Source organism: Vipera ursinii, assembly GCF_947247035.1.
Source record: "Vipera ursinii genome assembly, chromosome: 1".
Taxonomy (NCBI): domain Eukaryota; kingdom Metazoa; phylum Chordata; class Lepidosauria; order Squamata; family Viperidae; genus Vipera; species Vipera ursinii.
This window is the reverse complement of record NC_139512.1, coordinates 96,674,103-96,688,687: the sequence shown is the minus strand read 5'-3', so window position 1 is coordinate 96,688,687 and position 14,585 is coordinate 96,674,103. Positions and strand designations below refer to the sequence as shown.

At 36.2% G+C, this 14,585-nt stretch overlaps 1 protein-coding gene across 1 annotated transcript in view; it reads left to right on the top strand.

Annotated features, from left to right (window-relative positions):
* The window catches only part of TEAD1 (TEA domain transcription factor 1), an 82,759-nt gene that overhangs the window by 18,470 nt on the left and 49,704 nt on the right, over positions 1–14,585 (top strand). The window contains exon 2 of the mRNA XM_083355890.1: positions 2,236–2,451. The gene's annotated coding sequence lies outside the window, so the exon portion shown is untranslated. The remainder of the gene's footprint in view (positions 1–2,235; positions 2,452–14,585) is intronic.

The window sequence follows — 14,585 nt, the reverse complement described above, 5'->3', positions numbered from 1 at the left end:
AGTCCAGTTAATAATTCTAGCTGGGGCTGCCCATGTATGAATGGCTGTAATTATATTTCCAGTATTCAGCTTTGATTTTAGTATTTTGCTGACTCTCATGATGTATTCCTTTTGCGTTGACTCTTTGACTTTTCCAGTCAAGATGTTATCTGCTTCCAATATGCCTAGGTATTTTTAACCATCATCCTTTGGTAGTGCTTTCACAACACTTCCGTTTCCCAGTTCTATTCCTTCTATTTTCCCCATTTTTCCTCATTGCATGGATAATATAGCACATTTTCCATGTCCAAAGTTCATTCTGATGTTGCTGCTAAACAGTTGAACTGCATTGAGTATTGATTCAAGTTCAGTGTGGCTTTTCGCATACATTAGTGTTGCTTTTCTATCATTGTCGTCATCATCATCATCATCATCATCATCATCATCATCTATGGGCCCTGGAACTGTCAGAAAATACTGATCAGTGAATTTCAAACCTGTGTACAAGAAAGAGCTTTATCTTTCGATTATGTCCTAATTTCAGAAAAAAACAGTAGGACTTCCACAGAGTAATTGAAATCATGACACTGCTAATTGTAGGAATTAATATTTTTTTTATTTAATTATTTAAAAGAATTAAATATTTTATATTGAAAGGTACTATTTTGGATAATAAGTGACCTACCATTGTTTGTTCTCTTTATTGAGGTGTAACAACTATTCTTGTTATTTAGACTTTTTGTTTTGTTGTTTTGTTTTTCCTTTTGCTTTTTCCTTTTGCTTTTTTTCTTTTAGAATCAAATTGAGCCTCCTGGTTACACTTAACTTGCATCTGAGAAACCAGATAATCCATATTCTAGGGATTAGCTTTACACACATAATGGTTGCCATTGTTTTTCTTGACTATTCAGATGCATAGCAGTACTACTGAATATTTTAAGTTAGATACACAGCAGAAGAAAATTGAATAATCAGGAGCAGCCACAGAGCATGGTGTGCTGAAATTATGTATGTATCAAAATCTGCAAGGGGTGGTGGCGGTACAGTGTCAAAATTGAAGACCTACACACGTCATGTGTTGATGCCTCATGCACATCCAAAAGGGGCAGGGCTTGGATTGTGACACGTCTCCCACTAACTTCCTGATTTTAAGCCCTGCCCTCCTCAGTGAATGCCCATAATATAAGTTATTGTATTCTAAGATTATATTATGCTATAAGCTTAGCTGAACTATGATTGATCATTTAGAGTACGACTGGAGAACTATGCTCAAATTCCCATTTATTGGAAGACAGGGGCCAAGCATTATTTTTCACCCTAACTTGTCTGATTAGTTTGCTGTGATGAAAAAAAAAATAGTGTAGATCAAACAAGGAAAACTACAGTGAAGGAATTTAAATAATCCTCATATATCTGTATTAAAATCCTTGGATTAAATAAAAATAATTCATGGTATAACCAGCCTTGCAGTATGTTTATTATTTTTAATTTCCCATTATGATGGTGTCTATATCAGCTTTTTTGTGGGGGGGGGGGGAATAGCATTCTTCCCCAAACACAAACTTTTTTTCTTTAATATAGTGTGAAATAATGTCATAAAATGGGGTTAGATACAAGTTGGCTAAAATGATTGCCCTGCTGGTAGTATGTATGCAAATTAAAACAAAAAGTGTCATAGCAACAACTACAATAAGAATATACGTAAGTATGTGTTTATAAAAATGTTTAATTGAAGTGCTGTTGGGCCATTTAAGTGCTTTAAGCTATTTGTTTTGGGACAAAATATAATGCTTGCTTCCTAGTGTATGTGTGTGTGTGTGTGTATGTGTATGTATATCTAGTATTTCCATATAATTAAATTTTAATTTGTTTACTTTTGGAGAGCATCTGCAAATTTGAATATCATCAGATTACAGTTACACAGACTGTAGTCAGAACAATTTAAAGAAAAGAGCTCAAGATGTAATAGTCTAAAACTTTTTCTTCCTTTAAATCACTGTAGTGATGACCAGCATTGGTAAATGTTTGTGCTACGAAATATGGTGCATGGCTGGGAGATATGACCTCTTAATAGCAAAGTTTACTGATAATGCTTTACTGATACTTTCCCCAAAGAAACTTTCTGGTTTTTTTTTTCTTTCTTTCTTTTTTCCAGACATAAATTTGATTTCTCGTGTTCTTTTTTTTTATTTCTCTTCTCTCCTGTTCCCCTTTGTTCTCCCCCTTTTTTCCCCCTTAAAATTCCAAACAATGTAGGTGTCTAGTCACATACAGGTCTTAGCCAGGAAGAAAGTTCGAGAAATTCAAGCTGCCATTAAGGTACGTTTGGCTTGCCCAGTTGTAGGGGGCTTTTCATCTCCATGGTTACAGGCTTTTCCTTTGTTTTCCCTCCCTTCCCCTACCCTGCAGGTGTCTAGTCACATTCAGGTTCTTGCCAGAAGGAAATCTCGTGATTTTCATTCCAAGCTAAAGGTATGCGCTTTTCTGCTTTGGGGCTTGTGGTTGCTATGCGTTTTACTTCCTGTGTTCCCTGGTGATTGGAGGAATGCCTGGGGCTGTGATTCTTGTAACCTAGTTTCCTTGCATGTGGTGGCTGTTGACATTTCTTTGTTTTTAATCTCCTTCCCTCCCTCTGATTTCTGCAGTAGCATCTATATCAAACTATTTTAACACCTTGGAATGCTATTCACTGTTTGCATGCCAACTTTAATAGGGAAATATGTCCTCTTTTTTCCCTTTTAAAATATCATTAGTAGATAAGAGTTTATAATATGGAGGGGACGACGACAAAACACTGGTTAAATAAAAGAAGGTCTTCATATGTGCTCAAGCACATATTGTAAAAGCTGAGATTTAAATCAGTATAGCAGTTCTTCTGTATTGTTTTTAAAGATACATTTTCAGATGAGTGCTAAATTCACACTTTTCCTCCAGGGATGTTATCTTTATCTGCAATGTCCAGAGTTTACCTTTGGCAAATCGTTCTAGCCTCCACACTTTTTATATTGGCCAAATGAAACCACCTGATTGGCTTCTTCTCTAGAAAAGTTAGCCATGTGCTTAATCTGCACTCCCTGAAGATGTGGAAGTCTTTTTGCTCAGATCTGATAAACGTGGGCTTTGCAGAGGAAATCCTGCATTCTCCTCTTACACACCTAAGGTCCATAGAGCACAGTAAGACTGGCTTTTGTGTACACAGAACAGAGATTGGGCTGCACAATTTCAGTTTGGTAGTTTCTTAAAGAGTATGTTCTGGAGAAGCTGTGCCTCGCTTCACTTGCAATGAAGAAAGAGATGATCATTTGTTTCTCTTTCTAATTTCCAAGAACAAACAAACATAGCAAGGAAGGCTTCATTTTGTACATGTAAGAAGTGCAAATTTTGCATTGCAAGCTCCTGAATATTCTTTAATGGGAAAGGTATTGTGTGTGGGGGGGTTGAATGACAGGTTAAGTGGAGGGTTTTTTTTCCTTTTGTTTCTATCTTTTTTGTAATCAGTCCTTTAAAAAAAAGTCAAAATACCTTAACAATTCAAGTAAAAGAAACACATTTCAGCATGTGAATTCTGTGTACCAATCTTCTCAAGTCTGATGTGCTCCAACTATGATACACTACAAATGATATAATCCTGATTGGGACAGGAATTATGAGAATTGTACTCCAAAAACTTTGGAAGGCACCAGATTGGGCAAGGCTTCATTGTCTGAAATACTAAATACCATCAGTGGGATTTGCCCCAGTCCTAGAACAGGAAAAGGTCAACCACAGACTCACTTTATAAGTGTTCTGTCAGGAGCTTCTGGTTTGACTCTGCTGTGGGCAGCATGCTGGCAGGCTTGTGTGGCTGTTGGTGGCTGGCTTTTGAGCTGAACTGGCTGATAGTTGGGGTTGGTGAACAACTAAGTCAAGTTAAACATGTTGCTTGTTAACCCGGGTGCAAAGATAGAGAAGGCTGTAGCGTTTCAGACTAAAACTATCCAATCTAATGACTAAAAGAAAGTGTTTTAGCTCATGTTTGGACGATTAAAACAGTGTACTGACTTTAAGCGCACACCTAAATTAATACTGGGCACCTGCAGCCTCCTTTGTGGACGATAAATTCAGTACCGGTAATTTGTTTGTGTTATGCCTAGCAAATGGCCTATTCTTAAACTTTTGCATTTACATTGTCATGGTTCTGTTTTATGGAGAAACCATAAGATGTGTTGTTGTTTTTTACCCACACCTAAAATAGTAAAGTTTCCTTTTAGAAAATGTGCCTATTTCTTACTTATGCACTTCCTTTTGTTTAACGATTGTGATGGTAGTGGCAAAGATGCCTTTTTTTGCAGATCAAATACCAATTATGCTTACAAGTCCTCTTTCTCAGCAGGTACTTATTTGTTGCCTCTCTACTGTTTAAAGTTTAGGAATCCTTTGTCCTGAATGCCCTAGAACTGGTCTAAAGAATATTTTAAAGAAACCTTTGCTGCATTTTTAGAATTTTTGCCATTGTCACAATTTTAGGACATGCATCAGTGCAAAGAGAAAGGCTGCCACAATAAAATGAGCTCTGAGTGACGCGGGTAGTTATCTCCATCTGTGCAAAATTCATTTTTATGTGAGGTAAATGAAACAAAAATTGTTCTTATTAAGGAAAAGTTGGAGGACTAAATCAGATGGGATCCAGCCTTCAAGACTGGATCTATGTGAGGTTAGGGCTGGATATGGGTTTCTACATTAAGCCTATGGGTACTACAAAATTGGTAATGTAGGGTCACCTGAATTCTCTAGAATAAAACCTGCTTAGAGAAAATCAGGATGCTGCATCAAAATAAATATAAGATTATGATTCTGTTAAATCAATATATGCGTGGAGAGGCTAAAAAGATAGATGGGTAGAAAAAAAATGGCCACAAAGTTATGATAAGCCTTTTTAAAGAGTTGTTATTTGCTAAAAAAATAGTTTAAGTGCAAGATAGTAGGCAACCTATTCTCTGAGTGCTTCAGGGAGAATATAAAAATATATTATTTTAGCACAATCTGAGTCCTCTAAGAAATAAGGTACTTTTATATTCTTCACTTGCGACTATGTCCATTAAATTAAAAGAGGAGAGGAATGGATTTTTTTAAATTATTAACATCATATGAAAGACTTTATTTCACCTTAACTTTCTAAACATGAAGGAGGATTTGGACAGAGGATAAAAATGGGCAATAGGGGATAATCTTTTATATGTAGCATGCAAATTTTAAGATAAATGCATACTCTGCTCTGTAGCAGATTCTGATGAGTGCAATGCTACTTGCAGTTCTGTCCATCTATTGAGCTTGATTTACTGAGGGATGGTTTCTGAAAAAGCCATCTATCTAATCTGAAGACTGTAAATAATCACAGATCAGCTACTGCAATTTGGAACATTTTGCATAACATAACTTGTGTTGCAGTGTTTCTTAATGTTCTGCACAATACTAGTTAGTGTTCCATGAACAACTTCCACTGAATGTAAATAGTTTATATTTATATTTAGTACTGCTAAATATAATACACTTAAGCACACCTGAATGCTGCATTACTGAGCAACTGTTGCCTGCTCATATGGCTGAGGAAACCTTAAGTGAGATGTTCTGATGCTTCTCTTCAAAAGTACAGAGAAACTATGGTCCCCTTGCTGCAATTCCATGCGAAGTGCATTAGTGAAGCAGCTCAAAGGAGTACATCCAGCTAGTTCACTGTGGTGGAAATATCCTTTGCCCTTGCGGATCGTTCCATGTTCCAGATGCTGCAAAGCAAGGTGTTATTTTCCCAGGTGTGCTTTCAGGTTACCTGGAGGAAGATTTCTTCAGTGGTCATAATTTCATCAGGCTGAAATATCTGGTGAAGGAAGACAACGTATTTTTTGTGGCAGCAGATTTTAAAAGACACTGAAAAATTTAAAGCCATTAATGAGAATAAAAACAAAAACTTTTAAGCATTAAAAGAGGAGGGAGGACAGCCATAGCATCCAGTCTGCATTGTACTATTGATAACTACATTCAGTCATTAGAAATCAAAATCTGTGTTTCTGAATTATGAGTATTTCATAAGAGTTCACCTGTCAATGTTTAGGGGTTGATAGTGGGATTAAAAATACAGGCCCACCTCTGACTTTCACACATTGAGTAGATGAACTGAACAGCCTGCAGTTTATCTAGCAGCTCTCTTTATATGTATGACAGGTTAGTCATCCAAAAACTATGTAGTGAATAGGTACTAGAAGGAGTGCACTGAAAGGGCATGAGTAAGTATTGCTGAGTATTAGGAGCATACCACTGTTCTTTGCACTTTTGTCATTATTGTAGAAAACAATTATCCAGATCCAGGATTTTTATCTATACTATACAAATATACACAATATAGGCTATAGCATTTTGAACTCAGTTGGTAAAATCTTCAATGATCAATTTGGAAATGTGGATTGCTCCTTTTCACCCACCTAGGAAATGCTGCAGCTCCTCATTTTGCACTGGTCTACAGTAACATTTAATTAATATTTTTGCTTCGTTTTCAGTATCCATTAGGAACTCATTAAACAAAGTAAAAAAAAACATGCCTACAGTCCACATGTATGCAATGATTTTATATCCATTAGTGGGCATTCCATACTGTTTGCATGTAAAAATAAAATACTGTTGTCAGTTTTCTAAAGATAGCTCTGTGTAGCTTCTCTTTATTGAAATAGTAGTAGTAATAATAATAATAATAATAAAAGCCTTGAAAAATTCTCTTTGATGTGAATGGAGTCCTCTGCATTTTGAAATACAATAAGATGGATTAATTGCTCCTCATTAAGCAGCAAGTTGGGACAGGTTTTGAATGTGCTTTCTCTTTTCAGCACTGGCTATAGCTGGCTGAAATAGCCAGCTTTTGTCTCTTCCACTGCCTTCTCTGATAATAAGAAAATTGGAGATCATGGCTACAATTATTCTACTGTCCTTTGTTTAGAACAATTACGTACTTCCGTGGCACTTGTTTTCTTTCTCTTTCTCCTTCTCCTCCTTCTCCTCCTTCTTCCTCCCGTTCTTCCTCTTCCTCCTCCATTATTCAAATCAATACTATGTATAAACAGGAATACGATTTCTGAAATTATTTATTAGAAAATTATGCTCATATTTTCTGCTTCAATATAAAATCCATTTTTAATAAATTTCAGGTTTTTTCTTTTCTTTTTATCATACTTTTAAAATTCATATGTTTGTGTATGTCCATATATATTAGTATAATATTATACACCCACACCAATATATGCTTTGAAATTTTAAATTAAATATTCTTTTTATCTTACTGGAATACAAAATTAATGTCCTAAAGGCAGATTGGACTTATTAAATTCTTTAAGGGAAAAGAATAGTTTTACATTAAAAAAATGAGTTTCTTTTTATATAACATTCAGTAAACATTCCCATGGTTTTAAAAAATGGAATGACTTCTGATCATATTTTGTTTTTCTGGTACTTTTTTCAAAAGCAGTGGAAACTGAAATCTGAACTCTGATTCATTAAAAAATTATTTGATTATATTATGTATGAAATACATTGCATAAAGCAACCTCCTCCAACTTGGTCACATTAAACTACAATTCTCATCCCACATAGCATATCAAATTATCAAGCTGGGGATTATGTTGCTTTCAGTGGTTTCTCAATTTTTTTTTTACTCCTGACTCCAAATACCTTTATAAGTATTCAGTCCCTTTGCTAATTGAATGTTTCTAATCCCGATTTCTTCCAAATTTCTGTTTTTTATTCTCCAGTTTCTTTTATTACAATGTATAATGAAGGATTATAATTATGATTTCATCACCAGTTAATTACAAAACTGTTAAAATTCATACAATATTTATTGGTAAATAGTGCTATTTGTAATAAAAAGAAAAAAAAGAAAAATCCCACATGTATTCAGGTTCCCAGTTTCATAGGAGGATCTATACACGTGCAAATATAAGTTACAGGTAGTCCTTTGACTTACAACAATTCATTTAGTGATAGTTTGAAGCTACAAAGACACTGGAAAAAGCGACTTATGACTGATTTTCACACTTATGACCATTGCCATGATCATGTGATCAAAATTCAGAACCTTGGCAACTGACTCATATTTATGATGGTTGCAGTGTCCCAGGGTCATGTTATGACCTTTTGTGACCTTACGTCAATGGGGAACCTAGATTCACTTAACAATTGTGTTACTAATAGCAGAATAACAAGAGTTGGAAGAGACCTTGGAAGTCTTCTAGTCTAACCCCCTGCTCAAGCAGGAGACCCCTATACCATTTCAGACAAACAGTTATCCAATCTCTTCTTGAAAACCTCCAGTGTTCAAGCACCCACAACTTCTGGAGGCAAGTTGTTCCACTGATTAATAATTCTAACTGAGGAAATTTCTCCTCAGTTCTTGATTCTCTCCTTAATTAGTTTCCATCCGTTGCTTCTTGTCCTGCCTTCAGGTGCTTTGGAGAATAGCTTGACTCCCTCTTCTTTGTGGCAACCCCCTGAGATAGTGAAACACTGCTATCATGTAACCCCTAGTCCTTCTTTTCATTAAAAACACTAACTTAATAGTTGCAGTGATTCATTTAAGAACTGTGGCAAGAATGATCATAAAATGGGGCAAAATTCAATAGCAACAGAAACTTTGGGCTCAGTTGTAATCATAAATCCAGGACTATCTGTACATGGAAAAACCCATATCTCAATTTCACTCCATTACATGCATATTTTGAACTACAGCAGCTGTTTTGATTCTTTATTTTTACCGGTATTCACATTATGTGTGAATCTGAACTCAAGTAAAGAACTGTAGATAAATTGCAACAGTCTGAGTGGACAGGCAATCATAACCACCAACACTTTTTATTTTTATTTTATTTTTTGGACTACTGCTTTAATAAGATCAAGCTTAATACATTTGACCAAACTTAATCCTTTTTTTCCTGAAAAATGGGAGCCAACTGACAAGAGACCAGACCAGGAGAGTATGCTACTACATGTGGTTTCACTGGAGATATATTTTCTTTGGGAAATTTAGGGTATAGAATATTTGTCCATGTTTAATATTTTAGGAAGCATTGTGATTACTTTGGTCAAAGCAATTGTTTTAACAGAGCTTAAATATTTATGGATTTTTTTTAAAAAAAAAAAAGCAAAACAAAAAATATTTTCATGGCTATCCAAGGAAATGCTACCTTGTTCCAAGATTTTAAGGAAGATTAATTAATAATTTAATGATTTAATAATTTAATAATTCATGTCAAATTTCTATTCAAATTTACACTGGCAACTTCATAATTTTTACCTTATTCTAATTAAGCTGTTTCACATTAACTGCTGCATAAATGACAGCAAAAATAGATGCAGGCTTTCTTAAGAAGTCAAGGTCTTGATTACTTGAGTTCATTAAAGATCCCAGTGCACTCAGAGGTGGAGAATAAGGGTGTTAAGTCATGTATCTTGGCCAAATTCCAGTTTAGGTAATTACTGCTAATCTCCTTGCCTAAATTCCCCATCCAGTTTTAATTGGATGTAGACTTCTTCACTAGTTGTTCAAACGTCATATAGCATTTTAATGACTGATTTAATCAATTCTTAGGAGTTACGCCAGAACAGCAGATTAAGGCAGAAGGCCAAATCTTCTGTCTTCCTTACTTTCAAAGCTGGGAGGTCTGTTTAGTCCTGCAGATATCCCCAAATAGATAAAAATTATCTATCAGGAGAGAGAGAGTGGTGATCCTTATTGGTTCCAGAACAAACAACATTATCTGCTAGAGATAACGTTATGCTAGAAATCAAGCAGGCAAGCCAACAACCAGAGGCATTGCAACAAATATTACTTGGTAGTATATATCTTTTTTAAAAGGTACCAAATCTACTATTTTGCTCTTACATACTGATAAAGATATAGCAATGCTAGGCTTCTGGAATCTGAATCAGTGTAGTAAGTCTGAAAATGAAATGTTGCAAAGTAAGTTGCTTTGTTACTTGGTCACACAGGTAACCTTGTTATGACTTAATATTATGGCTTAATATTTTACCTGGAGCCCACCTGCTGCGTCTGAGAATTATAGTAGGATTATAGTTTAGTCAATACCCCAGATAACTCTGATTTATTGGTAAGCCAAGATTAAAAACATAATCTTAGTGCTTCAGATGAACCCAACCATTACATTCTCCAAATATGAAAAAGGAATATGCATATTTGACCTTGCTTCCCCAATTAATAATTGTTATGAATCCCTTTGACTGACTAGACAGGGTATAATAATATGAAAATAATAGAGATTGGTATAGTGGTTAAATGCTGGTGGTCTAGGAGCTCTCCCTTAGGCATGAAAGCCACTGGGTGGCTTTGGGCTAGTAGTCACTCTCTCACAGCCCAACCCACCTGATAAGGAGATTGTTGGGGGAAAATAGGGAGGTATTAGGTATTTGTGCTGCTTTATGTTACATATATAAAAAGTGGCATAGTAATAATAAAAAAACCCCATTATTTCTTTGGAGGCTTAGTTGCTGAGATGAATGTTCATAGCTCGACTCTGGCACTCAAAACTTTGTGGTTGTGATGTATTCTACAATAAGTGTACAGAAAATAAGACGTGATTTAGAACCAGGACTGTTTGTTTTTTATATTTAGAATTATAATAAGAGATGCAAAAGCTTAGGTAACAAAATCAAGAGTTGGTCAACCTTTGGAATAGGTACTTTCTCATCCCTACCAGTATATTTCCTGGTTCTTCTGCAGCCACACTGTTCTCAGTATCTCCCCTCTGACTACAAGAGCATCTTAGAGAAGGGTCCACAAGTGTCAGGGCCATTTCTGGAACATTAACACCTGATCAGATTTCGGTTTCATATTTTGTGCAGGATGGACGGAAGAACACGACTATAAGCAGCTGCTCTCCTGCCATCAATCCCCCCCCCACACACACCCTCCATCAGCTAGCTTAAAATAGGCAGCATCTCATTTTTGATACAGGAGCTTCCACCACCAGTGTTTAAGTCTAATGAAGACCTCACTGTTGCCAGAACGAGGTGTTCAGTTTTATTAAAGTTATCAGCATGACTATTCTTAAATCCCTTTTTTCCTCTTTTGATGAATCTGGTTCTTGGTAAAAATTTAACTTTCCTGTAAATATTGAATGAACTGCAATCCCCTTCTATTTTTTAATTTGCTGTAGCCTATTTTGCTAAGAAATTGCACTTATACAGAAAATTTTTAACAAACTTTTTGTTGTTACATCCAGGTAACAAGCATGGTAAGTATTGTCAGTAAAACAAATATATACTTTAGCTATGCTTGGCAGAGATATGTGTATACGTATATATGCACACATATATATGTATACATATATATATTTAGTAACTTTAACTATATTGTTAGCCTGTTCTGCTTCTAAAAGAGCTGTTCAAATTAAAAAGCTGCTCACTTCTCATTACTCTGTATGAGCTTTCAAGGGAATACTTGTGTGAATCTGTATTCCATATTGGATGGCATGCATTTCTAGCCAGCATGCTTGCAACTTTGCTTGTAATCATAGGTTTGCCTCTTAGTGCTTCTGTCCCTTCATTATTCGGTCTTACATCCAAAGCTGAGCAGTTCCTAAAACCATGATTTATCCCATGATTTTAAACTTTTGAAGTAAAATGTAAATTCCATTGAAATCACTTCCATTAAAATCAAATTTGCTGTTGTTTATACAGTAGTAGTCACAAATGATCTCTGAGAAAAATGTGAATGAATATAATATAATTTCTATTTGTCAATAAATCAGTCCCTGGATAGTATTTGTTTGGAATATTGCCCATTTCAGCCCATTCATGCACAGCTTGTAACTCCAAAGATGCTGCCGCTCAATGGGACAACCCCATACAGGTGGAATCTATGTGTGAATGGCACAAATGCATGGATGCTATCAATCAAATCAGTGGTGGGATTCAAATATGTGAACAACTGGTTCTCTGTGTGGTTGCCACTTCTGGAAGTCCATTCTGGGCCTGGACAACAAAAAATTAGCTACCGGTTCTGCTGAAGTGATGTGAACTGGCTGAATCCCACCACTGAATCAGATGCATCTCTCTGTAGCAGTTGGCTTTCTCCACATCATATGAACCCCCAATCTTTTATCTGTAGCCTCTTGGCAGCCATATATCCAAGCATGCACATTTTTTTTGTTTCTTATTTCAAGATTTATGTATTTATTTAGTAGAGGCTTAAAATCACAGTAAAAAAAGAGAGAAAAGGGATTATAAGCAGTATAAGAGTAAATTAAAAGCTGAACTAAGATTAATCCTCCCTGTTAAAATATTGTGCTTAACCCTTTAGAAGTTTTCTAAAATCTAATTATTAGTCAATAATAATCACTTTAATTTCAATGAGTCAGAACAATGAATTAATAAAAAATTCTGTCTAATTCAAGAATCCTGTCCTTATTTAATAAATCAAACAACAATGTAGATATTAAAAGTCTTAAGAGAAATATAAAATTCAAATGCAGTGTTAGTCCATATGTAGAATTATAATTCATAAATGGTTCTTTGTTTTTTACCTTGATGCATAATCCCATAGCTTGATTTGTTACTTTTCAGACATGCCGATTCCCCTGTGGGCTTGTATATAATACAGTATAGGGATCAGCCATGATGGCATTATTCCAGTCCTATACAGAACTTGCATGCCTTTGTTTAGCAATGACATTCCCTTTTAAAACAGTTATTCTGTCTTTCTGACATAGGAAGGAAAATGTTAAAACTAGCAATTCTTGCTGCGCAACAGCCACTGACATAATGTTAGAGATTGTTAAGCCAGAATCCAGACCTCTTGGTCCAAAGCTGGAACTTGGACTAGTTAAGTTCTATGACTCAAGAGTGGCCACCTATGGGAATATAAATGATTGCCTTTGTGTGATTAACAACGCAAGTCTTATATCTTAGGACATTAGGAAGTAAGAGACAACAAGTGGCTGTGTTCATAAATTCATTATTAAGCAAACTGGAAACAAACCAGCAAAATAATTGTGGCTTCATTAGCTAATTCCTAGCTTGTTTCTTCTCTTTTTAGCTGTTCTTTTCTTGCACCCTCTGGATTGATTAGAGGATTAGGCAAGGGACAAACCCCCAAAGTAAGACAAAATCCCACAAATCATGTATCCCTGTTTGCACATAGTGCTTGAGATAGAATTGGAGTCAGTAAGCCAATAACAAATTCTTATTTAAGTCTATAATTTATTATCCTAAAATAAACCATGCTTTATTCATTCAGATTTTTTATCCAAAGCTAAACCAACTACGTTATAATTTGCTACAATGTTTTCAGGTCCTGATTCTTGCTCTAGTTGCCCACAATTGCAGTATAGTCCTGAAGGAATCTAGCCATATCTCTCTATTTCTAGACGTCCTTCATTACTAGAGCCAGTTTGGTCTAGTGGTGAAGATACCAAGCTAGAAAGCAGGAGACTGTGAGTTTCAAGTCCTTCCTTAGCCTTGAAAGCTAGCTGGGTGATCTTGGGCCAGTCTCTCTCCCTCTCTCTCTCTCTCAGCCCAATCCACCTCACAGGGTTGTTGTGGAGAAAATGAGAGGAAGAAGGTGTTTGCCACTTTTGAGTTATTTGTAAAAATAACAAAGGCAGGATAAAAAAATAAGTAAAATAAATAATTTTAATTGAATGATGTTTGGAATAAAACCTTCCCCAGTGTCTGGATATTTATTCCATGATTCTTCCTGTATAGATCAACTTTTAAGGTAGAGTCCACCCTAAGTATTTAAACCAGGGGCGTCAAACTCGCAACGTCACGTGACGTGTCGTGACGTATTGCGACTTTTTTTCCATGGCCGCCGATGGGGTGGGCGCGGTTTCGCTATGATGCATCCAACCCACGGGCTGGCAGTTTAACACCCCTGATTTAAACCTTGTTCCTTAGGAAGATATTCAGTGCATGTGTATACTGTATATTCTTTAAATAAATAGGACGCGGTGGCTCAGTGGGTTAGGACTCTGAGCTTGTCGATCAGAAGGTCGGCAGTTTGGTGGGTCGAATCCCGAGTGCCGCGTAGCAGAGTGAGTGCCTGTTACTCGTCCCAGCTTCTGCCCACCTAGCAGTTCGAAAGCACGTAAAAATGCAAGTAGAAAAATAGGGACCACTCTAGTGGGAAGGTAACAGCGTTCTGTGCACCTTTGGCGTCTAGTCATGCCGGCCACATGACCACAGAGACGTCCTCGGACAAGCGCTGGCTCTTTGGCTTTGAAACGGAGATGAGCACTGGCCCCTAGAGTTGGAAACGACTAGCACGCATGTGTGGGGGAACCTTTACCTTTACTTTTTATAGGGACTTAACTATCACTGGATTCATTGAATTCTCTGCTACATTTTCAACCACTTCAGATAAGACTTACTCTAATTCTTGGAAACTCCTGCCATGCATTGTAGCGCTGCCCTATTTCTCCTTGCTGTTCAAATCATAGAACACACAGCAGCCTTTAAAATGACTTTCAGGCTTCTTGAGAGTAAAGAAGTTAGCCGAGGTCTAATGTGCAAAGGATTTGCATTTATTTTAGAGTTTACAGATGTGCATATTTAAACGAAGACTTTATTCT